The sequence below is a fragment of the Chinchilla lanigera genome, unplaced genomic scaffold, assembly GCF_000276665.1.
Source record: "Chinchilla lanigera isolate Chin_1 unplaced genomic scaffold, ChiLan1.0 scaffold00018, whole genome shotgun sequence".
NCBI lineage: Eukaryota > Metazoa > Chordata > Mammalia > Rodentia > Chinchillidae > Chinchilla > Chinchilla lanigera.
This window is the reverse complement of record NW_004955419.1, coordinates 21883920-21903855: the sequence shown is the minus strand read 5'-3', so window position 1 is coordinate 21903855 and position 19936 is coordinate 21883920. Positions and strand designations below refer to the sequence as shown.

The window sequence follows — 19936 nt, the reverse complement described above, 5'->3', positions numbered from 1 at the left end:
TATAATAAACATATCTAATAATAATATATATAATAAATATATAACTTTTATAAATAAAAGTTGTCAATTAAACCAGAGTACTATAAAGAAAGCAAAATTAACCCACTTGCATTCATGGAAAATTAATAGTAAATAAACTAATCTCTAGTCAGTTTTTCTGATGTATAGAAATACATTAAATTGTGAACAGTAAAAGTGGCAGAATCAAACATATAGAATTGATTTCTTAAGTAAAATTTTTGAATATACTGGCACATTAATTAATTTGAAAATCTTGCTAAATTATAAGACTTTTAAATAAATAATAAATGTTTTCAAATGAACAGTATATCATGCTCTATGTTTTAATATATATAAAGTATCTTAGTGAAAGTGACAAGAGTAGCTTTCATTGCTATTGCTATTTAACATTAATTGTTATAGATAATATAACTATTGAAATAGCAGAAGAAATGATCAACACTAATTTTCAAAAATTTTTAATATCATCTCTGCTTTCCACCGGTAATAAGTTTCAACAGATCCCCCTCTCCTGCAACAACCAAAACCAAACCCAAACATTCCCCATGAAAAGACAAAATCACCCACAGTTCACTAATTAATAGCATCCATTCTTTCAGGTAAATGCAGTTCTAGACTTGCCCTCATACAGCTTAAAAACATGCCTCAGAGAGATTAAGGCAATGTTCAGTGACTGCCTGCCAGAATATATCCAATAATTCTAAAACAAGAGCACAAAGATGTGCACTCAGAGGCATAAAAGTTAGAATGACTCAGACTCAACCCAAAATTGTAAAATGTGCAGAAAAGCAGGATATGTCCCATATCCTTAAGAAAGCAAAAGCCATGCAATAAAAACATTTACAAATGAAAATGATCTTAAGATTGTCAGATGAGCTATTATAAATTACTTAGAATTAAGAGAAAAGGAAGAACATAATGAGGAGAAAAGTTATCAAAAGTAATTTCAGGAGTTAGAACATAACAGTAAGTGAAATGAAAAATTTACTACATGGTAGCTATAACATGTTAGACAGTATAGACTAAAATGTAAATGTATATATGACTTACATTTTAGTCTATACTGTCTAACATATATAGTATGTATAAAATTAAATTTAAAGAAAGAGCACAAAAACCTACTCAAATGAAGCACAAAGAGAAAACAGGCTAGAAAAATAATGCCTAGCACTTCCTTGATATATAGGAAATATTAAATAGCTCATTATAGATGTAACTGATATTTCAGTAGCTGAGAAAAAAGAACCCTAAATGTAGATAAAATGTTCAAAAATTTCCAAATTTAAAAAAACTCACACATCCAAAACAAACACACACCACACATTTGCACACACACACGTATACACATACAGCTATATTGATTCATAGGCTGATGAATCAGTACTGAAAAGAAAATCATATAAAAGGTCAAAGAAAAAAAGATTATTAAAGATAGTATTAATGACATGCCATTGTTAGAAGCAATGCAGCAACATCCTTAATGTGATGAATAAACAATAAATCTCTCAAACTAGAATTCTACATACAGCAAAAACATTCTTACAGAATCAAGATGATATAAAAATTTTCAGAGGGAATCTTAGAGGAATCATCATAAATAGGACTACCCCTTAACAAATGGTTTTTCCAGTGGATGGAAAATTGTATCAAATAAGAATACAAATCATCAGGAAAAAGTATAGAGTGCTGGAAAGGTAAACATAAGTTTAAACAAAATAGAATTTTTCTTTTAATTTCTTTAAAATTGACTGTATAAAGCAAAACAATAAAAAAGAGTGTATGGTTTAAATTAAAAACTCATATATTGCACAAATGATAGGGCAAGAGAGACTCCATTTTTCTGTTTTTTAACTCTATATTGAGAAGTCACTTTAAGTTCGCTTAAACTATAGTTGACCCCGACTCTTCACCCCAGTCCCCTTGGTTAGTTATCAATTCAACACACCGCAAAGTCATAAAATGGGAACAGAATAAACAGGACAGACTAAGAAGTAGGCTAAAAGCTAAATTGCAATGGTCACTTGGAATTCGGCTGTCCAACCTTATGGGAAAAGTAAATTTTGTGATAATTATGTGACATTCTTGTGAGAGTCCCAAAAATGAGGTAATGGTTACTATGGAAACCTAAAATGCACTTAAACCAAAGGTGAGACCCAGATCAGGGCAGATATTTTCTCTGAAACCTGGTTAGAGACTGTCTGTCAGCAGCTTAATAATGCTTTGTTCATTCCTGCCTTTTTGGTTTTCTTGTGAGTGCCTTTCTTGTTGAACTCACTTGTCATATCACAAAGACATTTTGTTAGGGGTGGGTCATGTAAACAGCAGTGTTCTCATAAGATTATAACAGAACACAAAGGTTCCTATTCCCCAGTGCTAAGATCAGCCATCCTAACATTGTCTCACAACACCTTACTTTATGGTGATGCTGCTGTAATAAACCTACTGTACCAGCAGCCAAATAAAAGCATAGCACATATAAGTTTGTATCCTGCATAATACTTGATAATATTATATAAGGAAAACATAATTGTCCATGCAACTGGTTTCTGTGTTTAATATGCTACACTTCTTATCATTCATTCAGAGTACACTAATGCTACTTACTTAGAAAAAGTTAACAGCCTTGGAGAGGTCTTTCAGGAAGGTTTCCAGAAAAGGGCATTATTGCCATAGGAGATGTTATTACCACCATTAACCTTCCAGAGGGACAAGATGTGGTGGTGAAAGACAGCCAGATTGGTGATCCTGACTAAAGCAGGAAGACAAGAGGCTTGGAGAGAATGAACCGCAAGCCCTCAGCACTGGTGTGGTTGGGCTTAGGTCTTCTTTTCTAAGGTTTGAATATTATTTTCCTAAATAACAAGAGGCTCCCAACAGTAATCTAAACAATTGGTTTCTGTAAAATGTGGTGTTGAGGGCTAACAGGAGCCCATGAGAGGATGAGAGGATTTCTCAGAGTGACACTGGCCCATAAGAAGAGGGGATAAGGAGAGTGTTCCAGCAGGACAGTCAGCCAAGGAGACTCCATGAAAGATGTGATGGCCAAAACCAGGACACAAGGCTCAACTAAGGCTTCATTGGATTGGCAGGATTTTCTTGCCCAGAAGTAAGAGACGCATACCTCTGGGAATCATAGTCTAACAGAGTTGACAGATGAAAATTAAATATCACAGAACAGTCCAAGTGAGTTCCTCAGTAGTGATGGAAGGGTCATTTATGCTGACTTTTTATGGTGGTGGTTATAAAAATGTGTCCATGGGATAAAATTGCATAGACCAATATATACACATATGTGTGTACGCATGCATGAATACATTTAAAAATAGTAAAACAGAGAAAGCTTAGGAAAAGCTGATTAATAGTATTGAACCAATCATAGTTTTGACATTTACCATCATAATACATAATATTAGAACAGGGGGAAACTGGGAGAAGGATGCATGATACAGTATATACTATTTTTACAAATTTCTATGAGTCTGTAACTATTTACAAATAAAAAGTTTTAAAACTTTACAGCTACTCAAGTTTCATGTAATTTTCATGTGTTACAAAGTATTCTTATTTTAATTTCCTCCCCAGTTCAAAAATGTAAACATCACTCTTAGCTTAGGAGGACACACAAAGACAGTCTACGGGGCAGGTTTTGTGCAAAGTCATTATTTGTTGACCACCAAATTATATAATAGTATTAAATACTTCTGTATGATAAGAATGTTATTCTGGTTATGGTAAAACAAAATCTTGGTTGATTTTATAAAATACCAAATAAAATATTTCAGGTGAAATTAAAAATGTCTGGTTATTTTCAGCTCTGGAAGCATCATCTCAGCTCACCTCTAGATTAGTTCTTGTCCTAGAGTGAAACCTAGAGGGAGACAGCTCAGCAAGCTTCCTTCATCAAGCCAGATGTTAATTTCTCTTTCTTTGCAGATGCCTCAAAACTCCAAAAAGCTCTTCAGTGGCATCTCCTCATTTGATTTGAATAAGAAAAAATTGAAGCCAGTTTCCCTAGTAACCGGTTGATACTTTCTTTATATGAATATTCTTGTGAAATGGCAAAAAGGGATGGTGATTTATATTAATATAAAGACTTTCAGAGAGAGGTGATGGACTCTAATAATTGATACCTGACAAAACCAAAAGGCCCAAGCTTGTGTTCTTTACTCCAGTTCAAAATCTTCAACTCCTAAATTCTGAGACAATAGGAAAAGTCAAATAGCACCCTCTATAGATGGCAATATTGTGAACGTGGCACTACACAGGTATTTCGTGTGATTTACTGAATCTTTACAATACCACTGGGGGCAGAGTTTACTCTTTTTTTGAACATAATGAAACTATCATTTAGAAAGGATGAATACTTCCTGATGTATATCAGTTGTTTGTGAGAGAGAAGAATTTATATTGCTGCTCCCTTCCACATGATGTGTAATATTTTCTATTGTGTTACCACAAGCAACCAAAAACATTCATATCAGGGATAAGATTTTAAAAGAATTCATTATCTTTGAAAGAGATGGATCAGAATTTCTTAGACTCTGATTTATAGCAAACTTATTCTCAGGGATGCAGCTGATCAGAGTTCATGAAGGCAAAGCAGTAAATCTCTCTCCCCATAATTTTCCCCAAAAAAGATCTATGGGCCAGGCATGGTAGTGCATGCCTGTAATCCCAACACTTGGAAGGCTGAGGCAAGAGGATCGTTGTGAGTTCGAGACCAGCCTGGGCTACAAAGTGAGCTCAAGACCAGCCTGAAAGGCATAGCGAGACCCTGTCTCAAAAAGACAAAAAAAAAAAGTCTTTTATGATTGCCAAAAAATATCACTTTATTCTGGTTTTAAATGACAAATACAAAGTTTATATATTTGCAGGACACAACATTTTTTTTAATTTTATAGGAAAGAAATAAATTTTCATAACAAAATAGGAGAATAACAATAGTTAATACATTGTGTATTATTATCATCAAAGTAGTTTCTCAGCATGCAAAACATGGGCATAAAAAAAGTCTCCAAATGGTATTAGCACAAACCCTTCTTTTCAATGAACCAAGAGAAACTAGTAGTATAAGTAACTTGTACTTTTTTCCTTTCCCTTCCTTCCTTTCCCCTTTTCCCCACTCTAGTTCCTCTTTCCTTTCAAACAATTTCTTCCCATTTCCCAATATCTGTTGTACCTTTTAGTCCTTAATTACTCTTTCAGTTTTTTTACACCAGGGAGACAATATGATGTTTACACATGTGAGTGTGATTTATTTCACTTAATTTACCATAAATGTCTCAAGTTTGTCCTTCTTTATGGCTGAGTAATACTCCACTGTATAAAAAGACCACACCTTTTTTTACCTATTCCTTGGTTGATATTTAATTTGGGTTCTTTCCAAGATTTAGCTATTACAAATTGTGCTGCTATAAACATGGATACACATATATTGTTGTAGTATGGTGTTTTTAATGCTTCTGAGAATATACCTACAAGACAAATACTTGGATTGAATGGGACCTCTAATCCTAGTTTTGTGAGGAATCGCCACACTGATTTCCACAGTGACTGCACCAGCCTACATGCTCACTGGCAGTGGAGAAGTGTTTCTTTTTCTCCACAGCCCCTCCAGCATTTGCTGTTGGTTGATTTCTTGATGATAGCCATTCTTTCTGGAGTGAGATGGAATCTCAGTGTTGTTTTAATTTGCATCTCTCAAATGACCAATGATGTTGAACATTTTTTCATATATTTATATGCCACTTTTATTTCTTCATCTGAGAAATGTGTACTCATCTCAGATGCCCATTTTTGAATTGAGTCTTTGAATTTTGGGGGGTCTGCCTTTTTTCAGTTCTTTATATGTTCCAGATAAAAGTCCTTTGTCTGAGAGACAACCGGCTAAAATATTTTTCCCATTCCATGGATTTTTTTTCACTCTGTTGGTGATTTCTTTTGCTCTTCAGAAGCTTTTTAATGAGATCCCAGTTGTCGCTCCTTTTTAGTATGTCCCGTATGATCCAGGTTTTCTTCATGAAGTCTCTGCTTGCATCTATGTCTTCAAGGTTTCTACCCATTTTCTCTTCCAGCAGATTTAGTGTTTCTGTTTCAATACTTAGATATTGATCCACTTCAAAATGATGTTTTTATTATTGGTGTTACATTGTAGAATGGCTACACTAATTCCTCATTAAAGGTCAGTATTTAGGTGTTGTTACCTGTTTTTGATAAAGCAAATATTTCATAGCCACTTTCACATCTTTACTTCTCAAGCTATGGATTACAGGATTGAGCATGGGTTTCATGACCCCATGAAATATGAGAAAAAGCCCTTCGGTAGCTTGGGAACTATCTCTGCCAAGAAGCTTTTGAGACTTGGGTTTTACATGCATAAAAAAAGATGGTACCATAAAATATAATCGCCACAGTCAGATGAGCTGAGCAGGTAGAAAAAGCCTTGCGCCTTCCTGTGGCTGAGTTCATTTGCAAGATGATGCAGAGAATAAATATGTAGGAGAAAAAAATGACCAGAAGAGGAAGAATCAGGAAAGCTATATTTGAAATGCTTAGGGTAATAACGTTGAGGAATATATCAGCACAAGCTAGTTTGAGGACAGCTAAGATCTCACATAAAAAATGATTAATAATGTTATTTCCACAAAAAGGTAACTGCATGGCAAGCAATGTCTGCACGATTGAATTGATTCCACCAGAGAACTATGACACACAAGCCATCAGTATATATACGCCCTTGCTTGTGATGACAGGGTACCTCAGAGTGTTGCACATGGCTATATAGTGATCAAAAGCCATCATGCCAAGGAACAAACATTCATTGACCCCATTGCAAATCCAAAGAACATCTGCACTGCACATCCAGAAAAAGAAATGTTTCTTCTCTTTGAGATTAAGCTCACCAGCGTTGATGGAACAGAGGTAGATGTATAGCAGATACCCAGGAAGAAGTACATGGGAGTGTGAAGACGGGAATCAAAGACAATTGCTATGATCAGAACACCATTGCCAATTAGAATCACAAGGTACATGCCTAGACTCACAGCAAATAAAATGATCGCAAGTTTTGGGTAGCCTGAGAGTCTCAGAAGAATGAATTCTGTCACAAATGTCTGCTTTATCTTATCCATGTCCCACCCTTCAGGATGTGAAAGGAAGTCCCAACATAAAATATTTTCATGGTCAAGTGACAAATGTAATAAATGTCCTAAACAAGCATTACTTAAGTGTTTTAAAGCTCTGCCCTTCAATTATCTTTATCAGTATGGCTAAAATAAAATGATACCAAGATATTGAAGTTATCTACCCTGTCTCTCAAGTGTGAAAATATATTTAGGAGCAGATGCAAATTCAGAATTAACCTTCCTTATTATTGAAAATACTCCAAGTTGAGTTAAAGCCCTAGAATATTGCAGAGAACAAAGTCAAGTTCTTCATTTAGTCAAAGGCCAATGAGAGAACAGTGGAGAAAGCAAAAAATAACAAGGATTTCAATCCAACATTTAACTGAAATGTTCAGAATTTTTAAAACAGTTTTTTTTTTACACATATTTGTTTATCTACCTAAAACTCTAAACCTTTTCTGGCCAGTTAATTGTTAATTTTTATAGGTCAGCCATTTGATCATAGCAAATTGAAATACATACATTGCAGTTTAACATCTATTCAAAGTTAAAGTTAATTGTTGATTTCAGAGTAGCAGACCACTCTTACATTGCATCTTCCTGCAATAAGACTACTGCATAGTCCAGATGTGCATGTATGTGATAGATAATCTCTGGAGAACAATACATAGTCTCTCTTTAGTTGTTTTATCCTACAACATCAGGGTTATTTATAATGATTTATTTTTTAAGTGAATCTGAGAAAATAAGCCTTAAGTATATTTGTGTCTATGTGTGTATAACATATTATACTTTACAAAGAGCAAGCGAATCTTCTGACTATTCAGAATTCTATTTATAAATATGCAAGATGGGATGTGACTTCAGCCTGTAGGTAAAAAGAGAAGCATGAACCTCGGCTCTTTGGCAATAAAGTCTAGAGGTTTGTGTACTAAAATACCAACTATTACTGTGCCTTGTTTTCCCATCAAAGACTATTGAAATTTTTTGTCTGAGGAATCAGCTATTTCAGTCTTTCAGTGTTTTACATGCATACAGATCGTTTGATGCTCTTTTGCAAAATATAAATTCTTTTTTAGTCTTGAGTAGGACAGCTCTAATAAACTTTGAGAGCATAAAATAATAGCTGTTACAGAAGCACACTTTGAGTGCAAAAGGTGGTTTCTCTAGTGTGACTTGGCAGATTACCCAGATGTTTCTGATCCAAATAGATTTGGTTTTGTGTTGTTACATAGACTACCATAACAACTTAAAAAATGATCAACCATATCATTATTTGTGTTTTCTAGTAAACTTCAGGACATCTTGTTGTCTAGTATCTCTGTAAAATAAATACTATTGAAAGACAAATATCAGAAAATCAATAATTTTTTTGCTGCACCGTATGTGTACAGTATTACTAATAGCCTCATAATCCTGTCCTAAGCCAATTAAGGAGGGGAAACACATAACCCATTATGTGCACCATCAAAACTTTCACAATTTAGTGAAGGAAACAGAAAAATCTATTCATGGAACAGTTTAATATAGAATATAATCACATCATATGACCAGAATGAATATTATTACTATGTAGTCTTAGAAGGAACTAACGAGAAACAAGGAAGAGTTCTGCAAAAGGTTTAGACTTAGGCCAGATCTCAAAACACAGAGAAAAATTAGGCATGTGTAGAAGAAAAAAAAGACATAGAATATCCTGAAAGGAAGAATAGGTTGAGCAACTTGTAGGAGTCTGTACCTACTTCTCAGGCAAGGAAAGTCCTGTGGAACATGGTACAAAGCATTTCTGGAAAGGCAAAATCCCAAAGGCTAGGCACAAAGTTGACACTTCTTTTTATTGGTGACTGGCTTCATATAGGAAGCAAAAAACAGCTGAGCAGTTAGAGCTTGTGACATCAGCTGCTATCTAAACTTTACATAGACCTCAATTTTGTGGTGTTTTTTAGCAGATATGTGATATAAGGCATTTCATGTTTAGATCAATTATGTTATTAGTAGTTACTATCTGGCAGATACACACAAAAAACATTTTTTATAACCACCACCAATTTTCAGATTTCAACTTCTAGCCTAACAGAGTTTATTGTTTGATGAAAAGTGAAAAATTTCCCTGTGGTGTGTAGTAGGGTCTTGGAGTTAGACATGAAGTACACAAAGAGGCTGACATTAGAAGTAATTTTATTAACAAATACCAAATAGAAACTTTCAACTTTGAAGAAAGGCACAAAGGAGAGAATATTGAATTATACTGAATTCCCATATGAGAGATGAGAAAATTGAGCCTCAGAGCAATTTTAACTTATTCAGCTTAAGACCAGAAATACAGATTCCTATTTGCCAGATACTGTGCTTGAAATTAGTTAACTTGGCTGAGGTCACATGGCTAATAATGAGCAGATGCAAAATGCAAATCCACTTCTCTTTCTATTTCCATGTCTAACAGCACTAAAATCTGTACAGAAATTGTGTGTCAACAAAAAAAAATGGTCAGTGAGTACCACAAACAAATTGAGAACATAAAGACAAAAGTTAACTGTACTCATTGACAATGTCCAGGGACTTAACTTCTAATTACAGAGGAAGGTGCAGAGCTGTAGGATTGAATCATATCCCTCAGAACACTCCATTTTCATTGAACTTATTCTATACACACAATACTCATGATAAATCAGTATTCTCCCTAAGTGGGGTCCAGAACTTGGTCAGGGGAAGGGTCACAGTGCTCTCAGTATCTCAATCACAAACATAAAAGAAGACATTGACTTACCAGGAAACATGGCAAAGCACCAAATGTAGCCATACTGGGGGCTTAACTGAGGGAGTCTGTTGTCCCCTTCCTGACAATGGTAACAATGACACATAACGGGTTTCAACTCCTTCCTCCTGTCTCCTTCTCAGCCTTTTCTTTCTAGGGAGAAATTTCCTCACTGATTCACTCCACCTTGAGCCAAGCCTTTGTTGTTGCCTTTAGTTTGCTTCTGCTCCAAGCACATTAAATTGCATACCTTGTGTACTGTGAGATCAAGAGTTGTGGGGGAGCAGTTATCTCTTTGGCTCATCTCTGTACAACTACGGCCTAACCCAGTGCTGCACATAAGGGATGAGTGTTGACTGAACTAGTAAAGGCTTACTTTCTACACTCATAAGCAATTTCTTTGCCCAGTGTTTGTGGATTCTAGTGTAGGACAGCTTAATAAACCCAAATGGTTCATTTTCCGCAAGCTCTGAGTTTAAAACAAAAGTAACTTTCTGTTAATGCTAATGAGTTTCCCTCTTATACAGAAATTAGACAGGTTATGCACTACAAGTACATCAGAATCACCAAATAGTCACTTGAATTTATATGGCATTGAGTTGTCCTAGGGAAGCAAAAAAATGTTCTAGGCTTTGGGCTCATTTTTCTTCAAATATATAGCAAAATAGTGAGAGAAGTACTTAGCTTAATTATTTTACAGATGTGTCTTGAGAATAAGTTGGAGGACATATGAAAATTCTGCATGCATCAATCAGCACTGTATAGATTATAATAATGAACGTATTAAACTATAGATGTATTTACTACTAATGAGTTGGTAGCTGTGTTGCCTAACATTATTCACATTATAAATCCATATTTTAGCTGCGTGTGGTTGTAAAGGCCCATAATCCCAACACTCTGGAAAGCTCTGGCAGGAAGATTACAAATTCAAGCCCAGCCTGAACAACTTAGTGAGATCTTGTTTCAAAATTAAAAATAAAGAAGGACTGGGAATATAGCTCAGGGCAAAGGCCCTAGGTTCAATTTTCAGTACTGTGAAAAAAAGTCATAGATAATGATAGTTTTAATTATGAATGAAAAGGTATAGATTCAAATTATTCAGTATCCACTTTTATAATGGCATGTTATTACTACCTCCTAAAAGAATCAAGTACTTTTGTTATATATCTGTGTCAGCAGTCTGAAATAAGTTCAAGTTCACCAAAGAGTACCCAAATCCACAAATGTGGAAAAGTAAATATTTTTATGCTACAGTTATTATAATTGTTCCCCAATTCCCAAAGCAATTTAAAGTTGGAGTGAGGAATCTATGGAATGAAGAAACTTGTGATACAATAGGGACAATGTCCCACAAAGCTAAGTATGAGTGGTATTGAGACTATGCTATGGCTGAATTAAAGCTTAAAAAGAAAATATCATTCTCCTGCCCTTGTTACTTTTAGAAACAGAGGCAAATATTAACCAAACAAACTTTAAGAAATGTGAGAGCTTTTAAGATTAACCTATATCTACTAAAACCAAGTTAATCAAAGAGATTGAGAAATCAAACAATAATTCCTAAAACATGCTATAATTTTTAAAATGATTAGATATTATGAATGAAAACACAAAGATATTCACTGTGAATTAAACATTGTCATTTAACTTTTTTGCTTACTTTCTCTTCATTCTTTTGGATAAATTATATTCATGCAACACGCCATCACCAGTCTTTTTTGGAATGACGAGAAATACAGGTAAACAGTACAATGAATAAATCCATAGGACAAAAGTGAATTAATATGATAAGGCTACATAAGTAAAAATATTCCAGAATGACTAGTCTGAGATGTAGTTTCAGATAGACAGATAGCATATAATAAAACTAAACTGTTTTTTGAAAATATATTAAGCTATAGCATAGTGTTTAATACTCAGATTACAGCTGTAATTTCCCAGTAGATGTCAGATTTACTGTAGAATACTTGAATTCTGAAAAAAGAAAACTTTTTATGTGTTTCCATAGACATAAACAAATAAAGAGTGCACATGTGCACACACACTACAAATGTGTTGGTCAAATACAAATGGAAAATTATTAAAGTTGTTTTGACATTGTAACATACTAGAAGTTTAGACACAGAAACCTGTTAAAATCATTTAGTGAGATTTGATTTTTTTGTAGCTAAACAGAGGAAAGTGTGATAAAATAATATTCACAAGTAATTGTTAGTATTTGATTTGGGAAGAATTCATGGCCTTCTTCATAAATCAGGAGACCAAAATAATAACAGTAGTGAAACGATATGAATTTTTTTGCAAAGGGCAGAACTGGAATTGTAATATGGAATGTCACATGGTCTGAAAATATAGGCCTTACATGACTGTGTAAGATGTAAACTGTGAGACCCTTAACTGGTGAACCTAAAAACAAATGATCACGGTAAAGCTTGGCTAGTCTATCATAACATTACGAAAGGGACTAGAACTGATAAATGGAGTCTGTATTTTCTCTTTGGGAGTAGCTCCTGGAGATATAAGAAGAGCAAGCATGGATGCATTCAACCAAAGCAACAAAGAATGAAAACTATTTATCCTGTTTTCTTTAAAAATTGAAAATATACCCTAAAATTTTTCTGTTTGAAAAAATTAAAAATAAAATGCACTTATAAGCCTCCAAATGAAAGGATCCATAAGACACCATACTTGGCAAGTGGATTATGTTGGCTATCACCAGTGTTTCCAGAAGGATAACAGTGACCCTCGATTAAGAGAAAGATTTATTTTGGATTTGATTTACATACCTAGGAGATGAAGTAATTACTACCACAACATTAGGACCTAGAGAAAAAGTATTAATTTAATTTGTAGGTTGGCCATCTAATTGAGGCATTCTTGATAAAACTAAACAATGGGTTGCAAAATACTGCAAACAATAGACAATATTTCCATCCAAAACATGTGGACCAGTGAAAATTGAAATGTTCAATTGGAGGGTGATTTAAAAAACTAAATTTATGGCTTTCATAAAAGAAGTGTGTTAAAACAGCATACACAAGAATTCACTGGAAATCAGTACTGGATATATGGTTGAAATATAGAAGGGAAACACATGGAAAAGATAGTGAGAATGATATAGGCACTTATAGAAACTTCTGTGTTCTGAAATATTTTTTCTTTTTCTTTGCCTGTTTCTATATTAGTGGGGTATTCATAGTATTTATGAATTTCAGAAGAATGATTATTTGCTGAGCATGACACTGAGACGTATAACTAAATACTACCACTGCCCATATTCCTAAAAGAACAATAATAATGATTCTTTATTTTCACAATTTTAAATTAAGATGAATGGTTTTTGTCTCCTAACCTCATGCATGGTACGGGCCTATTTACTTATACTTACCCCACCCTATTTTTTCATGACTGAGAATTAAATAGGAAATAGTAACCATATTTATGATACCAACTTTATAGGAGAGACCTCTGGCTGAACCTAACAATCCTACCCCAAGGAGGATAATCTAAGTAAAAGAAATGAAAAATGGAAAGAACAAGTGACTGATGATTTTTTGGAAAAGATCCTATAGAAAGCTTTTTGGCATTCTCAACTAAAATATATGTAGAGATTACTATTACATGTGTGATAGTACCTTGGGGAAATCAATATATGAGGTCCACAATATATATTCAAATTCTATTCAAGGAGCCAACAATTAATGGCAACAATATAAACAAATGCTGACTGAAAAATTCTAAAAGACCCTTGCTCAAAATTGACCTTAGAAATATGAACTAAAGTTTTGAATTCCACCTTTCCTCCTGAAATTTCTTCCTCTTGAAACCACTTTTCCTATATCTTTATGAAAGCCTTATCTGAGTACACACTTGAGTCTCACATGTTCTATAAAAGATATAGCACTGGATAAATGTGCAGTGTTTAAAAATTTGGACTCTCTTGAAATTTATAAAGTTAACCAACATAAACTGCATTATCATGTAACAAGACACTAGAATGAGAAATGATGTAATTTTTTCACGTTCACCATCCTTACCAGCACTGTCCTACTGCTTAACTGGAAGAAACATTGTTCATGCCTTGGTTTACACATTCCCAAATGTGGCACAAACTGAAGTGCATGATTCACACTGTAGTTAATGAAATGTGTTAAAGAAAAAACTGCCTGTGTGGGCCCTGAGCTGCCTGAGTACACTGGACCAGATTGTCCAAGATCAGCTACCACTGTGGTTTGCTTCTGGGCTCTGCCTGCTACATCAGCTATCTAGGGACCCCAGACACTGCAGCTTGCAATCTGCCATCATCACAGTTTGTGGCTCAACTCTGACAGCCAGGTACAATCTATCAACTTCCTGGGAACAATAGACCAGGCAGCCCATGATCCTGCTGCCATTGCAGTCCACATCTGGGCCTTGCGCATGCCCTGAGCTGCGTTGGGACACTGGATCAGGTGGTCTGCAATCTACTGACACCACAGTTTGCATCTGAGACCTGGGAGATCTTGGTACACTGCACCAACTGCCTGGTGACCCTGGACTGAGCAGCCCATCTCCCCAGCCACTGAGGGTCAAGTATGACCCTCAGGGAAACTAGAGACACTAGGGATCTTTGGTGAGCTGCCAGAGAAGAGTGAGAATGGGCGCTTTGCTTTCAGTATCAAAAATGACAGGACAAAGGAGGAAATTGCATTTTCGGAATTCCCTCCTCCCTTGACCAGTTCCGGGGGCCTTCCCCCCGGGGGACTTTGTTATTCCCCCCCTTGAATTTTTTGAATTGCTTGCAGGGAAGTTAAGGAACCAATTCCTTCGGTTCTTCGAGGCCTTCTGGGCGGAAGTATTTTTTCGGTTAAAAATTTAATTGCCACCATTATTGAAGTTTTTTTTCGGCCCATTTAATTAGGCCTATTTTAAAAAGTAGATAAGCATAGAAATTGATGGAAATTATAAATGAGCAGTATAGGAAATAACTAGAATGTATGAAACCGATTCAAAGAGATATCCAGGAAATCAAAGTTTCCATTGAAATCTGGCAAAACCACTTGAATGAAGCCAAAGATAATAGCATTGCAGCTAACAATCATGAAAGGAAGGATCTCTTAAAACTAACAAGGAACAAGGAAATATCAATTCAACAGATGCAAGACAAAGCAAAGAGGAATAATGTAAGACTAATAAGTGTCAACAAAACAGCAGGATTCAACACAAATGACCTAAAAAGAATACTTGCAGAAGTAACAGCAGAAAATTTCCCAAGCATGGAAAAAGAATCTGACATCAGTGAAGCATATGGAACTCCAGCTAGCCATAACCAAAATAAAACTGTATCCAGACATATAATAATCAAGATCCCAGAAACCCAGCAAAAGAACAAAATATTAAAAGCCATTAGAGAAAAGAAACAGATCACCTACAGAGGAAAGCCCATCAGAATCATGGCAGATTTCTCAACACAAACCATCCAGAAGAGAAGAGATTAGAGTGAACTATTACAGGTCCAGAGACAAAATAGCTTCAAACCCAGATTGGTATATCCTTAAAAACTATGCTTTAAATTTAATGGAGAAATAAAATATTTCCACAACAAAGAACAACTGAAGAACTTCATGAGTGCCAAACCAGCCCTACAAGCAGTACTAAAAGATATTCTAGAAAGAGATAAAAATTACCTCAATTTAAAGAACGGCAACACAAAGGAACCCCCAAGTAGAGCAAGTAATTAAACAGACAGAAAAAGTAGGAAACAAACAGCAAGTAAACAACATGACAAAGATAAGCCAACACATATCAGTTATAACTATTATTGTAAATGGCTTCAATTCACCAGTCAAGAGAAGCAGATTGTCAGAGTGGATCAAGAAACAAAAACCAACAATGTGCTGTGCACAAGAAACACATTGAACTCAAAAGGAAATTTACAGATTGAAAGTCAAAGGATTGGAAACAACTCTCCATGCAACAAGAACCCAGAAAAAAGTATAAGTATCTATTCTGTTTACAGATAATGTGAACTTCAAACCAAGAACAATCAAAAGAGATAGAGGGGGGTCACTACATACTTGTTAGGGGAAAACTGCAAGAAGAGGAGATAACAATCATAAATATGGGAGCACCCAACTATATAAGACAAATCTTAATAGACATGAAAAATGAGTAACTAACAACACTATTGTAATGAGGGACCTAAACACCCCATTGACACAAAGAGATAGGTCAACTAGACTAAAAGTCAGCAAAGAAATAATAGATCTGAACCAAATCTATGAACAAATGGAATTAGTAGATGTTTAAAAAGAGTTCCACCCCACAACATCAGAATACACATTCTTCTCAGCTGCACATGGGACATTCTTTAAAATAGACCACATTCTAGCCCATAGAGCATGCTTAACTAAATGCAAAAGAACTGAAATTATCCCAGACATATTATCTGACCATAGTGCAATGAAATTGAAAATTAATGACAAAAGGAGCCACAAGAACTACATAAACACATGGAAATTAAATAACAACCTCCTGAACAATCAATGGGTCACTGATGAAATTAAAGAAGAAATTAAGCAAAACCTACAAACAAATGAAAATGTGAATACAACTTACTGGAATCTGTGGGATGCATTGAAAGCAATCCTCAGAGGGAAATTTAGAGCAGTGAGCTCACATATCAAGAAAACAGAAAGAGGACAAATAAATAGACTAATGTTTCAAGCCCAAAGCCCAAAGAAGGGAGGAAATTATAAAGATCAGGACAGAAATTAGTAGTTGAGATGAAGAAAACACTACAAAAAATTAATGAATCAAAAGTTGGTTCTTTGAAAGAATAAATAAAATTGGTAAACCCCTAGCCAACCTTATCAAAAAAAGGAAGGAAAGAACTCAAATTCATGCAATAATGAATGAAAAGGGTGAAATCACTACAGATCCTATAGAAATTCAAAAGATCATCAATACCTACTTTGAAAATTTTTACTCTCATAGGGTAGAAAACTCAGAAGAAATGGACAGATTCCTAGATATGTACAAATTACCAAAATTGAGTCAAGAGGATATAAAAATCCTGAATAACCCAATGTCAATTAATGAGATTGAAAATGTCATTAAAAATTTATCAACAAAGAAAAGCCAAGGTCCTGATGGATTCACAGTAGAATTATATAAGAAATTCAGAGAAGATTTAATGCCAATTTTCCTCAAACTCTTCAATGAAAGTGAAAAGGAAGCAATTCTCCCTAACTCATTTCTGGAGACAAGTATTATAGTGATATCAAAACCAGAAAGAGACCCAACCAAGAAAGAGAACTCCAGACCAATCTCTCTAATGAACATAGAGGTAAAGATACTCAATAAAATATTAGGAAACAGAATGAAACAAATCATCAAGAAAATTATACACCATCACCAACTGAGATTCATCCCAGGAATGCAAGGATGGTTCAATATACACAAATCAATGTAATACACTACATCAACAGAGCCAAAATCAAAAACCCCATGATGATCTCAACAGATGCAGAAAAAGCTTTTGACAAAATCTAACACTCATTTATGATAAAAATCCTACAGAAAATAGGAATAGATAGTCTTTACCTCAATGTGATCAAAGCCATCTATTGCAAATGAACAGCCAACATCATACTAAATAGACAAAAACTGAAAGCTTTCACTTTAAAGTCAGGGACAAGACAAGGATGTCCATTGTCACCACTCCTATTCAACATAGTTCTGGAAGCATTAGCCAGAGTGATTGGAAAAGACAGAAAAAATAAATAAATATAGGAAAGGAAGAAGTGAAATTATCATTATTTGCAGATGACATGATACTCTACATGGAAGACCCCAAAAAGTCCACCAAAAGACTACTTGGATTAATGAACAAATCCATTAGTGTAGCTGGATGCAAAATGAACACTAAAAAATCAATAGCATTCCTATATACAAACAACAAACACACAGAGAGAGAAATTAAGGAAATCATACATTTCACAATAGCATCCAAAAAATTGAAATATGTAGGAATCAATCTAACAAAAGAAGTAAAAGATCTATTCAATGAAAACTACAGTACTCTGAAAAAAAGAGATTGAAGAGGATTCTAGAAAATGGAAAGATATTCCTTGGTCATGGATAGGAAGAATGATCATTGTGAAAATGGCCATACTCCCAAAATTGCTGTATATATTCAATGTAATTCCAACTAAAATACCACTAGTATATCTCATGGATCTAGAGAAAACATTCCTAAAATTCTGGAACCAGAAGAGACCCAGAACAGCAAAAGCAATCCTAAGTAACAAAGGCAAAGCTGGTGGAATCACAACCCCTGATTTGAAATTATACTAAAATTATACTAAATTATACTGTTATAAAATCAGCATGATATTGGCAAAAAAACTGACCCGAGGATCAATGGAACAGACTGGAAGATGCAGTCACAATCACAAACACACACTCAGTCACCTTATCTTTGACAAAGGGGCCAAACAATTCACTGGAAGAAACATAGCCTCTTTAATAAATGGTGCTGGAAAAACTGGCTCGACACATGCCAAAGACTGAAACTAGACCCATGTCTATCAGCATGCACCAAATTAAAGTCAAAATGGATTAAAGATCTAAATATTAAAACAGAAACATTTAATCTACTGGAAGAGAAAGTAGGTAGAAATCTTGAAGACATAGGGGGAGGCAGAGAATTTATAAACAAAAACCAAACTGCATGGGAAATACTTCAATGAATCAACAACCAGGATCTCATCTTATTGAAGAATCTTTGAACATATAGAGAAATCACCAACAGAGTAAAAAGAAAACTCACAAACTGGGAAAAAGATTTAGCCAACTGCTCCTCAGACAAAGGACTTCTATCTCAAACATATAAAGAATAAAAAAAGCTCACTCCCTCAAATTCAAAGACTTAACACAACAATGGACATCTAAGATAAATACACACTTCAATACATACTTATCAGATAAAAAACATACAAATGGTAAATAAATACATGAAAAACTGCTCAACATCATTAGTCATTCAAGAAATGCAAATTTAAACAACAATGAGATTCTATTTTACTCCAGAAAGACTGGTTATCATCAAGAAATCAATCAACAACAAATGCTGGAGGGGTTGAGGGGACAAAGGAGCCTTTCTCCATTGGTGGGAGTGTAGACTGGTGCAACCACTGTGGAGATCAGTCTGGAGATTCCTCAGTAAAATAGAATTAGAGGTCCCATTCAACCCAGCTATTCCTCTTCTGGGTATTTTTCCAGAAGAACTAAAAACATCATACCATAATGATATATATGCACCCGTATTTATAGCAGTGCAATTTGTAATAGCTAAATCATGAAAATAACCCAAATGCCCATCAACTGAGGAATGGATAAAAAAGCTGTGGTATTTTTATATAATGGAATATTATTCAGCTATAAAGAAAGATAACCTGGAGGCTTTTATAGATGAATGTTTGCCACTAGAGACCATACTCATAAGTGAAATAAATAAGTCTCACATGTGTAAAAATCATATTGTCTCCCTTATATAAGAAGCTGAAGAAGTAAATGAAATCTAAAAGGTACAATCGATAGTGAGAAGGAGAAAAAAACGGCTCAAAAGGAAAGAATGCCTGAGATGAGCAAAAGAAGAAAATAAAGAAAAGGAAAAATATGTGCATATATATACACATAGGATGGCCAGGATAATTGTACTATTAATTTCTATTGCTTTCTTGAAAGGAACAGTTGATATTTAATTGTTTGATCATTCTTGCATGTCTGTCTTTGTTTATCTGAGTGAGCAATATGAAATAACAGTATGTAATACAGCAACCATTGTTAATTTCTTTTCACCTTGTCTGAAATTCTGTATTGTTTTTATTGTTTTTATATTGATTAATTTCTGTCTGTGTGTTTGTTAATATGTTTTGGTTCTTTAATCTCTAAAATTAAAATTTTAAAAATGTACGTGTATTTCTTTAATTGTGCTGTTGTGGCCCTAATTTCCCAAATCTATTCAAAATGTTTATTTTTGATGGTAATTTTG

General features: G+C 34.6%; 1 pseudogene; it reads right to left on the bottom strand.

The window, feature by feature from the left end:
- Positions 1–6203: 6203 nt before the first annotated feature.
- LOC102006580 lies at positions 6204–7240 on the bottom strand (annotated as a pseudogene).
- Between the last annotated feature and the right edge of the window lie 12696 nt (positions 7241–19936).